This window comes from Callithrix jacchus, chromosome 17 (genome assembly GCF_049354715.1).
Source record: "Callithrix jacchus isolate 240 chromosome 17, calJac240_pri, whole genome shotgun sequence".
NCBI classification, from domain to species: Eukaryota; Metazoa; Chordata; class Mammalia; order Primates; family Cebidae; genus Callithrix; species Callithrix jacchus.
Window position 1 is genome coordinate 49353055 of NC_133518.1, and position 14417 is coordinate 49367471.

Here is a 14417-nt window from a genome sequence, read left to right on the forward strand (position 1 = left end):
TCCTTTATCACCTCCAGGGATGGGACCCTGCAGATACAGGAAATCTTGGAATGGCATCTTTTTAAGTAGAAATTTCCTATACTTGAGAAGCATCACCAACCCAATCCAAGTGTCTCTGCCCTGATTTGGTGTCCATACATGCCCCAGACTGCACTGAGCAGTCTCCAGGAAGCATCATTAGACCCCTTCCCTGGCCTGCAGTCTCCTTCTGGCTGGGGATACCATGCAATCCCCAAGAGTCCCTCAAAGGGCCATTCTCCATCCTCCATCCTTGCTAGGCACTCCTAGTCAACTGCAGAGAATGGAAATAGCACCACACAGAGCATCAGGTATGGTCTCCACTTCTGGCTGTGCCCCAAACTCACTGCATGACTCTGGGACAGTAATTTAGTCTCTTCAGATCTCAAGTTCCCAATCTATAAAATGACTAGATTGAGGCAGATGCTAGGAACTAACATATTTTTCAAATGTAGCAGCTTAACTAGGGACCAGGCTCCAAGAAAGTTCTAACTAACCAGGAACAGAGCAAAATGGAGGCTGAAATGTTCCATTTCTTCTCATCCCACTTGGGAAGCTGGGAGAACCATGCCAAACATCTCATTATGGCACCATATTCAAAGTCAAATTCATTACAGGTCTTTTTTTGTTCCTACTCACACAGTGTTGGTTTTATCTCCATCCTTTGCTGCAGCTATTTTCACCAACCCTTCACCAAAAGCCCCAAATGCCACTAACATGTGAATTTTGCACATTTATTTCAATTTCATGGAAACTATCCAATTGGCCAACTTCCCTCAACAGGGCACCACATAAGAGAAAGCAGGAGTCCACAGCACAGGATCTCAAAGGAGGAAGCCACCCATGGACCAGGCAGTCAGAAAGGCTTCCTCAGTTCAGAAAGGTTTTACACAGGCCAAAGGGTACTGAAGGGCTCAGATGGAAAGGGTGAAAAATGAGGGCAGGAAAAAAAAAAGCACAAGCAAAGAGATGCTGGTGGGGAGAGAGGATTGCCCATCTGAAGAGCAGCCCAGTGAGACAATGAGGATGCCAGGCAGAGAGGCAGGCAATGGGGGGTAGGGGTGTGAATGAAAGGCTTTGCAGGCCGGTTTCTGCCAGCCAGCACCCACTCTCTACTTTTCCTGTCTATATACTCCTGATTTGCAATTTCACCCCTCCCCATTCTCAGTCTCTGCCTTTAGAGTGCCGCCTCCACCCCAGCTCCCCAGGGGAAGGAGCAATCTAGGCCAATCAGTGAATTCTAGCCCCTACACATGGTGACTGGTTGAGAGCTAAACAGGCTTCACACTGAGACTGGGATCAATCAGAAATGACCCTCAGGACTTGTGCAGGAACTACCAAGAAATTAGTCTCCCTGTTTCTGGTGTAGTGGAAACATAAACCTGCTGACTATATGGGAGAGCTATAAGCTAACCCTGAAGAAGTGGGGCTGAAGACAGAGGAACAGTCCCAATAGCATCCTAAATGCAGTCATGTCCAAAACTAGTATTGCACAGTACTTTTAATCACAGAAGTCCATAAGGAGTGTGAGAGTGTGTGTGTGTGTGTGTGTGTGTGTGTGTGTGTGTGTGTGTTGATTTTGTTTACTGTCACCCAAAACCAAAATAACTATATTGGGAATTTTAGGTTATAGAGAAGAAATAGCACTAGACTAGGGCATTAGAGAGACCTGGCCAGATCCCAGCATTACCATATAGTAGCTGTGTGAATTTGTAAGTAAACCACTTAGGTTCCACAAACTTCTGTCTCCTCATCTATAAAATGGGCAAAATAATTCATGAGTTGACACATGTAGAAGTGGAAGCTCCTTGAATACTGGTGGAATCTGTGGAGTTTGTACTTGATGCAGGAGATGCTGTGGTATTCTAAGTAGAGAATTCACTGGAGGGAAAATTATTCCAGGCCCTGTACAGGCAGGATGAGTCCAATGATCCCGGCCACTCAGGGAACCTACTGAGTGCACTATGCTATCCAGGCTGAGAAGAGGTAACATACTGCATGGACATTGCGTCAGATGTTCAGAGATGAGAGCTGAGCATCTTTCACACTGTATACTGTGCTCACCAGGGGGTGCGGAACAAGAAGTCACCTATGCCGCCCTGGCCTTTCCCCCTAACAAAATAGAAAGATGACTCTTACCCTCTTCCTTCGGGAATGGGACAAGAATTAACTATGAGCTCTACAAACTACTTTGTACTCCCTGTGGAAAAGCTGCTATATAGCTACAAGGGGGTGATTAATTTTATCTCTCTAAATGTCTCAGTATCATTTGCCAAAATGATGATTTATTATTTAGACAACCTTTATATTTCCAAGGGGCTTTAAAAATCATTTATAGTGGAAAATGAAATAAAACTGATTAGGGCCCTGAAAAACAGGAATGGTGAAAAAATGCACAAGGAACTGGGGATTATTTATTCACAACCAGAGAAGGCAAATGAAGGACACAGCAAAATCCATCGATTATATGCAAAGCAGTACTGCTAAGGAGAGGCCCGTATCCCCATATGATGATGGGAAAGAGAAACGGGAAGAGACAGCAATGCATCTGGACTGATGTAGGCTAGATATCAAGCAGATACCAGGAAGAACTTTCTAATTGTATACTGGCTCGTAGCTCAGTATCTAAAAAACATTTTAAATTAACTTTTATAGATGATAGCTGAGGTAAAATAAAATGTAGAAAGACAATATGGTTTTGGTCAAAGAAACACATCTTCAAGAAATAATCAAAGATGAGAAAGCTAGTAGAAAACTGGGAGGGGGAAATTTAATCCTTCTTTCAGGAAGAAAAGGATCATGAAAGGATGCCATGCCAAACTACGGTGGATGAAGGAGACTGGAGTATTCTAATATGCAAACAAAGCATAGAGAGCTCCCAGAGGTCATGGGTTGAGTAAGGGCAAGCCCCACCAAAACTACTCCCTTTCCTTCTTGAAAATTTTCCTAGGATGTGAGATCATGGTGTATCTAGATTATAGCAAAGCACTTGCTGAAATGGACCATATGGAGAACTGCAGGCCAGGGCAAACTGGTGAATTCCTAGCTGGCAGAAAAATGGTACCCAAAGAGGGTCCAACAGAAGCAGCATCCCCTGTGGGATATCACGGGCTCTGTCCTCTTTGGCATTTTTATCAGGCTTGGATGAAACCCTGCAAGGGACACTCATTCAGTCTCAACTGCTGAGATGCTTGGCTAAAACCAACCAGATGAAATGAACAGTTCTGCATACTTAGGTTCAAAACCATCCCATCAGAGCAGCAATAGAGCTGGCCTGACTGACATTTATGTTGCTAAACTGAAGACGAACTGCCAAGCTTCTAGAATGGACAGACAGATGATCCCAACATCTCCAGCCTGCCTTCTTTATAGCAGGATTCACCAAGAGGCAGGTCTGCACTGGCCATCCCCTTTCCATTAGAGAGGTCTTCAGTCACATGCCAGGACTGTGACCACTGATCCTAGACCTGTCTGGATATTATCTTACAAAGCAAATTCAAGGGACTACTTGTGTTCCTGTTATCTATGGAGTATAACAAATCACCCCCGAAATTTAGTGGCATGAGACAGTAATGTTTTATTAGCTCTTATAGTCCTGCAGGTTGGCTGTGCCCAGCTGAGTAGTTCTCACCCAGGGTGACTCAGGAGGTTGCAGTCAGATGTTGGTAGGGGCTGCAGTCATCCAAAGCCTCTACTACCGCTTGATGCCAAAGTGGTTTACTCACATGGCTGGCAGTTGGTGCTGGCTGTCAGCTGGATGCTCACCTTGGGCTGTCAACTGAAGTTGCCTCTCCATGCACCTTACAACACATCAACTAGGTTCTCAGAGTGAGCATTCTAACAGGTAGAGTCCCTAGAGATCCAGGTAAAAGCTCTGAGGCTGCTTCTGACCTAGCTTTGGAAGTCCCAGACCATCACCTCTGCCACATTTTACTGGTCAAGCAAGTCATCAAGTCCAATCCATATTTAAGGGTAGTAAAGTTAGACTCCAGGTTGACAAGTTCCTACCGTCAAAGAGCTTGTTGGATGGGAGATACTGCTGTAGCATCTTTGAAAAATAGAACGGACCACTGCTTTTGACAACAGGGAGCAATGTGATGAGAAGTATTCCAATTAGTAAAAGTATTGTCATCAGTTAGTGATGTGCTGCTGAGCATCACACCTGAGGAACCCAGACCTAGGCCCTTCAAGCCCAGTGTGCACCAACTGGCACTGTGTCCAGTATAGTCAACATTGAGTTTCTGCCTTCCAGTCTCCTTCCAGGAACCCATATGCCTCCCAGTACTTGACCCCAACTGGCTCCGTCTCATTGTTATCTCCATCCTGACATGCCATATCAATGGGAATTAACAGCCTCATCATGCTGGGCACACAAGGAACCGCCCACTACTTAGTCAATTGTAAGAGCTAGGATTATTTAAAAAAAAAAAAAAAAAAAAGCCTTAGCCCTTTTGTAAACATTCAGAAAAAACTCAGAGAATTCGTATTTGTTTTTGATTATTCTGAGTTTGCAAGTTGAAGCATTCATGGTTCATAAAACCCAAGTATTTGTTCCAAATGTCAGTGTTTTTCCCTTTGTGCAGCAGCAGATGCTGGGCAGGGGGAGGGCTGATGGAAGGCCTTCCGCATCTGTGCTAACAGATCATGTCTTACAGCCTCCTCACTTTGGCTCCCCATTTCCCTGCTTTCTTCTCACTTTGCTGTTGCAGGCATCTGTGACATCATAGCCTGTTGCCATGGAAACTGATGCTATCACAGACTTCTGACTTTAGGCAATACAATTTCTTTGTATTGACAATTTCCTGAGAGGACATCAGCATGGATCTTCACATATATGAAGGAAAGTGGAAAACCTACCAGCTTCCTGAATATTTACTGAGATCTGTATGACATTTACCTCATGGGAAGAGTAAAAGAAAACTGGCTGGACCTAGAAGAGACTCTGGTGTTACCCTTCCAAGCTGGGCCTTGGTTTTCCTATCTGTAAAATGGAAATGATAATCCTTAGCCTTTGGAATTGTTGCATGAGAGTTTCCTATTAAGGAGCCTGGGGCAAAGCAGATGCTCACCAGGCAGGCCTCCCTTCCCTAAGTCCCCCAGACCTTAAACTTTAAGAGTTTGTGTGACCTGCTTTAGCATGAACCCTCAAAGACATTAGGGTGTGGGGATGAGAGCAAGTGAGGGGACCACAATGACATGGACTCCCCTCCCCTCATGGTCGCCTCCCTCTTTCTCCTGTCCTGTCTTCACTCTCTGCTGCTCTGAGATCTGCCAGCTAGTTCTGCCTAGAACAGTTTTCTCTCTGAACTGACTTCCTCCAATAAGAAGGCAGGTGAGTCCTTACTCCAGTTCACAACTTCTCTTGAGTGATTTAATGGCTTTTAAGCAAAAGCAACTATCTGAGAGGCCTCAGGTACAAGGGAAATCCAGTGGAGCTTTTAAACCAGGATCTGGGTGCTTGGAAGGTACAGGGAATGAGTAGGCTGGGTGGTCCTGTGTTGGGCACTTCTGCTTCCCTTCTCACCAGATCTGAAGCAAGGGTGCAGGCCTTGCCAGTCACCCACACCTGATCCCTGTGTGAACTCCCTGGGTTCATTTATGCCAAGCCAAAGCTACAATCTGCTACCCCAACTCCCACAAGCAATCCCAGCACTTCTGAGAAAGATACAAATCTCTTCCAAGGTGACCAGAAAAAAAATTTAAATTTAACTGCAAAAGAATGTTACTTTAAAATAGAAGAGTCTTTGATGTGACTTACATCTGTCAAATCTTTGCAAAATGAGGTAAAAGACAACACTTTGGTGCAGGATGGTACATACAGCAAGCCTCTTTAGGGAGGTCTTGGAGTGGTCTTTGCTCACCAATAGAACCCAACTATATTCTACAACGTTAAGTAATATTTTAAATAAGAATTGTGGGCATTCCTCAAAAGCGTTTAGGCAACTTCTTGACTTTAGGAATTCAGTTCTTTTGCAATGGGAATGAAAAATAAATGTATGTCGGTTACTGCCCCCATCACCTGCATACCACGTCAGCCTACACCAGCTCTGCTCACTTGTGGCCAAATTGGAGTGAAGGGTGGTTGACCACAGGAGGTGAGAGAGGCCAGGAGCCCAGGGAGCCCAGGCTTGGTAGTGGTATGTAGAGTATGACTGTGTCTGGACACCAGCTACTCTGCTGAGTCACCGCTCAGACACAGCAACACAGGGCACAGCCGGTATAGCAGCACAGCAGGTAGGGCCCCAAGAGCCATAGAGCTGCAGGTCTGTGCCCTTGCCTCGGATCTGGTGAGAAGATCTGCCTGCAGAGGGCAGGCAGAGGGAAGGGGATGTCTTTGCCAGCTGAAGCTCTCCATTAGAGCTAGAACACATCCCCATCTCCAGATATGAAGCAGGGCTATCTCCCACCTCCTATACTCATCTCAGGCAGCACAAGTCATTATGGGGAGCTCCCTTCTTCCTCCTCCATTTCAACATTTCTTTCACTTTCCATTTAACCAATATTCTCTTGGATGAAACTGTCTAGGAAGGGCCACTCCGCTGTTAACCCACTTGGTGTGTGGCCTCAAGCTCTGACCTCCCCAATCTCTTTTCCCCCCCACAGCTGGACGAAATCCAGGTTGGAAAAAAGGGAGATTGAGAAGGGCTGCATCCCAAAGTCATCACAACAGCACAGGCTGCCCCAGCCTCCCAGTGTCATCATTCCCAAACACATTTCTGTTTGTATCAGATCTTTTCATACCCAAGAATGGCAGAGAAAGACAGGAGTCCGCCTCGAATGTCAGAGGCAGCTTCCGCTCTTCATTGCCTATGGTTTGGGAGTGTTTTCTTCTGAATTTTTCTCCTTTATTATACAGTGTAGCCTTTGAGTATTTTAGGTTTCTGGATTTCATGTTTTACCTTGTCCATATAAGCTTATCCTTTTTTCATCATTAATTCTGTCCCCCTGCCCAGCCATCTTTTATCTTTATCCTAACTTTTTCACTTTATCGGCTAATGTCTTTAAGCAATTAATTTCCGGGGTTTTTTTTTTTTTTTACTATTTTATTATCATTTTTATTTTTACAGATCCTAATTCTAACATTTCTCCTTAACTTTAAAAATTCTGTGATGGTTAATTGTGTCAACATGACTGGAACGTGGATGCTCAGGTAACTGTCACACATTACTCTGTGTGCCTCCAGAGGGTGTTTTTTGGGTGAGACTAACATTTCAATGAATAGACTGAATGAAGCTGATTGTTTCCCCTTAAAGTGAGTGGGTCACATCCAATCAGTTGAAGGCCTGAATAGAAGAAAAGGGCTGACCTTCCCCAGAAGAAGGGAGAATTCTTCCTGCCTGAATGCCTTTGGACTGGGATGTCAGCCTTTTTCCTACCTTTGGACTCAAACTGAAACATTGGCTCTCCCTGGGTCTTCAGCCTGCCTTCATTCAGACAGGACTACACCATTAGCACTCATAATTCTCAGGCCTTCAGACGTGGACTGAAACTAATCCATCAGCTCTCTTGGGTCTCCAGCTTGCCAGTTCTCCCTGCAGATCCTGGGACTCACCTGCCTCCATAAGTATGTGAGCCAATTCTTTATAATGAATCTTCAATCAATAATTAAGTATATCCTATTGGTTCTGTTTCTCTGGAAAATTCTAATACAAATTCTTTCTCCTTTTTAAAGCTTATCTGGTTTTTGTTTCTCTTGACCAGTAGTGAGAAGAGCATGTGCAAACATTCCGGGGCAGGAGGGAGCATGGAGAGTTCCAAGAAAACAGAAGGCAGCCTGGGGCCGAGTGGTGGGAGCATGCACTGCAGGCAACCCAGGCAAACGCAGATAAATAAAAAATAAAAGAAAAAGCCATCAAGAACTTGCTGTGAAAGAATCACTTGGGCTGTAATTATTCTGGTTGTTTGTCTCTTCATGGAATAATAGGAATAGTTTTGTGCCTGTGATTAGAGGGCCCAGCCTCTAGGGGCTAAAAAATTACCCTGAACTGTCTCTTCCCCCCAGTTCTTCTCCTCATAAAGGCAGCCAGTTTCTGGTCCAGAGGGGCATTGTGTAAACACTGGAAGGGAGGGAGGAAAGAAAGGAGGGAGGAAGGAATTTTCTGAGCTATCTGGTAGAGAGGCCTTCCCTAGGGCCAGAGGAGCATTTACCTCCATGCCTCGACTATGGAGAGGTTGTGGTGTTGCTTCAGGGATACTGCTAAGTGCTCTCTAAACCTGCTTTCCCCAGACATGGAGGCTCACTTCATTTCTCAGCTCGTGTCCAGGTGGGACCATGAGAGTAGTCTTTGCCCATGGAGGAGGAAGTGATGTATCTCCCAGGCTGAGGCAGGTAGGAAGGTAAGAGCAAGTGCCTTTTCCTCCGTCAGCATCCATCAACAGGGTCTACCAGCAAGGATCCCTGAGAGACAGGTGGGGTAGGTAAGGGAGGGGAAAGAGGCAGAGCCCACCACTGGCCTCACCAGATTGTGATATGAGTGAAAAATAAACTTTTATCTTGTGGGCTAAAAAATTTGGAACCAGTTGTTACAGCAATTAGCTGACACTGACTAAACCAGAAACTGGCATGACAGGTGTCCATGTGTCCCCTGAGCTGGGCCCACCCCAGCAAGGCAGCAGAGCAGGAAGTACAGAAGGGCATCTGTAGGCAAGGCCGGGCTAGAAAAGGAGGCAACAGAGGGCAGACAAAGGGAGAGAAGCTTTGGCTGTGGGAACACAAGATCCAAGGGCAACTACCTTTCCTGCAAAAAGCAGCTGCAGGGGCAGTGCCTGAGCAGTCTGGGAGGCACAGGGATGTGCAGGGTGGGGACTCAGCTGCTCCAAGCAGAACCCCACACTGCTGCATTGAGAAGGGAAAGAAGAGGCACAAAGAAGGGAGGAACCATTTATTGAGTGTCTACTACATACCAAGCATTGTCTGTACCAGGAAATTGATGTATGTTATCTCAATTACTCATTCCCAAGCCCGTATAACAGGGTATGATTCCTTCCCATTTTTTAGATAAGGAGCTACTTCTAAGGTCTATACCTACAGACTGGCCAAGTGAAGATAGGAACCTGGTGTGGGAGATCATCACATGGGCACCCTTCTGCCTCCCTCATGGGAAATGGGAATTCACCAGCAGGGACCCCATACTTCCTGCTGGCCCTGTGAAAGGCACCTATGCACAAATGGGAGGCTGCCTGCCCTCAAGGCATAGGGAAAGGGAGGACACACATCAAACAGAAGCTCCAACTGGTTATGGAAGTGATGAGGCAGAGATGCATTTATGCCTACCTAACGTCCATTTCCCTGGGCTCAGAAGTTCACCTCTGCATACAGCAAAAATCCCACCTGTCAAAGCATTATCCTGTTTGATAACCCACATTTAGACCCCTTTCTATCCTGCTCAAATGGCCCCTTCACTCATAAACTGGCTACTAAGCTTCCCATTGTAGTCTGAAGATTAAATCAGCTCCGACCTCCCACCTCCACCTCCTGTTTCCAGCCAGGCTGCCCTCAGCCTCTGTTAATCTCCCTTGCTCACCCTGAAACATAGTCCTGAAAGGGGAGGGGCCACATGTTTGGAAGGCTCTCAATAGACCCACAGGGAAAAGTCATTGTTCGAAAGAAATACTTGCATACGCATGTTTACAGCAGCACAATTCAAAATTGCAATACTCGTGGAACTAACCCAAATGCCCATCAACAAGTGGATAAAGAAACTGTGGTATATACAAATGATGGAATACTACTCAGCTATAAAACAGCATGGATTAATGGCATTTGCTGTGACCTGGATGAGATGAAAGACTATTATTCTAAGCAAAGTAACTCAGGAATGGAAACTTGCATGTGGGAGCTAAGCTATGAGGATGCAAAGGCATAATAATGATACAATGGACTTTGGAGACTTAGCGGGGAAGAGAGGGAAGAGTTGGAGCAGGGCAATGGATAAAAGACTACAATTATGGTCCAGGTCCAGTGTATACTGCTCACATGATGGGTGAACCAAAACCTCACAAATCAGCACTAAAGAACTTACTCATGTAACCATATACCACCTGCACCCCATTACTTATGGAAAACTAAAATAAACAGACACTATGACTGTCCCCAGCAGCATGGACATACCATAAGGTCGCACATCCCAAGCTAAGGTGGCTGCCTGCCTGTCAGCCTCTTAAACAGGGTTCCAAAGACTTTCAATCTCATTATCCAAGAGCTGGCTTTAGGTTTCTCTTCTTGTTGAGTGAAGGGCCAAAGGAAAGTGGGTAGAGAAAGTGAATTCCCCAACCACCACCTTACAGGCACCTAGGAGTGTGAGATGGTCACCTAAAGGGCGTATGCTGGTACCTGGACATGCCTTCCCCTTTCACATCTTTCCTCTCCACATAGTTCTTAGAAAATCAGGGAAATGGAGAACTCCACAAGCTGGGCCAGGAATGAGGTGGGGAAAAAACAAGTTTAAGAAGCCACTGGTTTAAAGAGTGGGTAGGAGCATAGGCACAGGACCTCGAGAGGTGTCTGTGAACCTGGCTGCATGTGGCAGGCAGCTCCCCCTACCAACAGTCATTGCACCTTCCCACTCTGAGCAGGGGCCTGGGGTATTGGATCTGATTTCCCTCTATGGATGACCATTCCACCAGGCTTGGGCCAAGAGCTGGTCCTATCCACCGGAATCAATCATATCCACCATTGGAAGAACAGCTTGTGTGTCCAGAGTACATCCCAGTTTACAAAGCATTTTTCATACATGGCTCCAATTCCTACTCAACCACCTCTTACTCAAGAGCTCAAACGGGAAGAGGTTGGACCTCATCATCCCCAGTGGACACGGGATAAAAATGAGACTTAGAGAGATTAGGTGACTTTCCAAGGTTACACAGCTGGTAAATGTGAGCCAGTTCTCTGACTCCCAATACCAGCCTCTTGCAGGGATTCATACCTTCAGTTCTAAGGCCATGGTGGGGCCAGACACCACAGAGCTCCATGTGCACTCCTCTGCCAGGACAGGGAAATGTGCCACCCACTTCCAGCCCTCCATGTGGCCTCAGCTTGGCCACGGTGGCTAGAGGCCTGGGAACCATGTGCTGGGAGAGCTATGGCACCTGAACCTTTAAAGGGTAAAAAAGCTGTGCCTGCTGAAACTGCAGACAATACTGACACTGTTCTACTGAGGAGAGCCAATGTCACTGAGTACGCTGTCCAGTGCCTCCCAATTCCTGGGGCCACAGAGTGGGGAATGGGCTGACCGAGGCTTTCAAACTTCAATTTTATACTTTATTTTTATCTATAGAAACCGGCAGCCCATGGTCCATGGTATACAGAATTTGATTAAAAAAAATACTACATTCAAATATTGTCTTGATTTTGGTGCCCCCTTAACTTTGCTCCAAATAAGTACCTCCTTCACCTTACCCTAGTCCCTGTTCCTCCCCGTCTCCACAAATCGGAATCCTGGTGAAATGGGAGGAGGTCCTGGAGAACGTGAAGAAGGCAACATTGGTCCACAGGCCCCTTCCTTGCTCTGCTGGATCTGCTGGGGATTCATCTAGACCTGCTCACTCTGAGGCTGAGTGCCCCGGGAGGCCCTGCTGCCTAACCAGTGGGCCTCCTGTGACTCCTGGCCATGGTGTGTCATGTCAGGTTACAGAACATCACCCCAGCACACATTCCTGAATATCAGCTTTTCCAAGCCTCTCGGAACATTGGCCCTCCAAGTCTATGGGAGTAGGCAAGGGAGAACTACCCACCGGCAATAGATGGGCCACACAAGGGATTGGCAAGCAAAGGAAAGATTTAGGAATCAGTTTTCCCAGAGGAGGGGGCCTGGGAATATGTTTCAAATGAAAAGAGAGATACAGAAGTACTGACAATACTAATAACTACCATGGGCTTTAAACACCTTATCTCACCTATTTCATAATGATCATGTCAGGTGAGTGCCACTGTCCCCACTTACGGGACAAACATATGGAGGCCACAACTCGGAGGTTATGCAGTTTGTTCAACGTCAGAGGTGGAATTCAAACCCAGACCTGTCTGAATCCAACACTCAACTGCTTCACACACACACACACACACACACACACACACACACACACACACACAAATCCAGCTGGGCACAGTGGCTCATGCCTGTAATCCCCACACTTTGGGAGGTGAGTTGGGTGGAGCATTTGAAGTCAGGAGTTCAAAACCAGCCTGGCCAACATGGTGAAACCCCATCTTTACTAAAAATACAAAAAAAAATAGCAGGTATGGTGGTGTGCGCCTGTAATCCCAGCTACTGGGGAGGCTAACACAGGAGAATCACTTGAATCTGGGAGGTGGAGGTTGCAGTGAGCCGAGATCATGCCACTGCTCTCCAGCCTGGATGACAAAGTGAGACTCTGTCTCCAAAAAAAAAAAAAATCCCATTCTATCTGTTCAGGAAACCAGCCATTCAGAAACACCTCAGAGGTAGAAGAAGGACAAGGTGTAAAGGACATGGCATGTGGCCCCAGTACTTAAGTTACTTAATCTTTCTGTGTCTCAATTTCCATGCTCACCTCGCAAAACAATGTGTACTGATAAATAAGTATGGCACAATTAATAACAACTGTTGAAACTAGGGGTAGGGGTGGGGTATGTGTGTTCACTGCAGTATACTTTTGACTCTTCTGTACTTTTGGAAATATTCATAATAAATTGAGAAAAAAACAAAATGTCCCCAGGTCAAAACTAATATATGACCCCATCAAAGAAAGTCCCTGGCATCAAAATAGCTGAATAAAAATAGCTACATTAAACAGCTGCACCAACCCCCTCATGGCATTGTGGGAATATAAATTGGTTCAGCCTTTTTAGAGGGCAACTTGCAACATCCATCAAACTTTGAAACAAGGCACACTGTTTTCTTAAACTCTCTATTTTAAAGAAAGAGCAATCACACAAGAACACTGCATGAATGAACAGGAAACCCCCAATTCCTGTGACCTGATTCACTAATTTTTAACATTTTGCCACATTTGCTTTTTCATTTTCTCTCTCCCCACCACATATATTTTATGGTACAATAGGATATATCATATATGATACTACATATACATTTGTGTTATATACACATTTGTTATTTTATATACACACATTTATTATTTTCCTCCCTGAGCCCTCTGAGACCAGGTTGCACACATCACGGCCTTTTACTCCTTAATTCCTCAATGTTCATTTCCTAAGAACAAGAATATTCTCTTATTTGACCACAGTGCAGTTACAAATCTGAAAATATTAACATTTTGTTACAATACTTTCATCTAAGGAGACCCGCTCCCTGAGTTTTGGAAGGCTATATTCCAATTTTGTCTACTGTCCAAATCGTATCCTTTAAAGCAATTTCTTGGTACAGGATTGGTTACATTTACTTGTCATGAATCTTAAATTCTTTAATCTAGGATAGTTTTGGTTTTTTTTTTAAGTACAAAATAAGTTTGTTAATTTATTTAAAGAGGCTGCTTCCCTGCTGCAGAAGTTCAGAGACTGGGACTCTTGGTCCAGGCACAGCTGAATTTAGTTGTTTTGAGGCAAGGCCTGAGGTTCCACATTCCTAACAAGCTCCTGTGGGAACCCAAGCCCTGGCCAAAGGCCACACACTGAGTGGTGACACCAAGGAGACCATCTGTGAAAAGCTGGTGCAGACCACCACAAGATGCATCTTGCTTTCCTCTGAACAAAGCTTTGTCTGCAATGGCAGCTAGACGCTGGAACTTGGGAGGCAACAAGACACAGAGCCTTCCCTCACTGGAATACCTCCTGGGCTTTCTGGAGCCAAGAAGTATAAGACAGAGAGGCCCAAGTCACTAAAGAAGGCTTTTCCGCAGGTTCCTTATGTTAGATGATTCTGGGCTAGGGCAGGGAAGCCTGTTGAGAATTCCTATGTCCTGCCTCCTCTATCAGCACCAACCCACTATACCCTCAATAGGTACCTCTTCCTCCAGGAAACCATCCTGGTTACCATAGTCCACTCTAAACTGTCTGTCTGTCCCCTGACCTCCTATATTACTGAGCCCTGGCTATGTCACTGAGCATCTACTTGAATGTAATTGCTATTCTAGGTACCTTTTCTTTCCCATCTCCACGCCTCTGCTTCTGCCACTTCTCACCTATGATATGCAACCTCATCACTCTCCTCCCTACATGTTCAAGTCCCAGCCTGCCCATAAACGTACCCTAGCAAAAAGTCTCTCCAATGGCAGATTCCTTGCCTGAACCATCTTCACGTGTCTCCCATCCAGCAGCAGGTATATCAGTCCGATCTCCACAATGAGACATTCAGGGTTCCTATGCTTCCACTGCTTTTGTTTGCTACAAGTCCCTGGTTTTCTTGCCATGGCGGCAAGTGCATCAGTCTCTTCCCCGAGTGATTCTGGGCAACGTGATG

The 14417-nt window shown here is 45.6% G+C and overlaps 1 protein-coding gene and 1 long non-coding RNA gene across 5 annotated transcripts in view; one reads left to right on the top strand and one right to left on the bottom strand.

Annotated features, from left to right (window-relative positions):
- Positions 1–14417, bottom strand: part of EPHB1 (EPH receptor B1) — a 438054-nt gene that overhangs the window by 405064 nt on the left and 18573 nt on the right. The window lies entirely within an intron of this gene.
- LOC118148793 (uncharacterized) lies at positions 4807–7903 on the top strand. Its single transcript, XR_004735760.3, has 3 exons — positions 4807–7168; positions 7272–7582; positions 7720–7903. It is a non-coding gene; the product is annotated as an uncharacterized LOC118148793 (long non-coding RNA).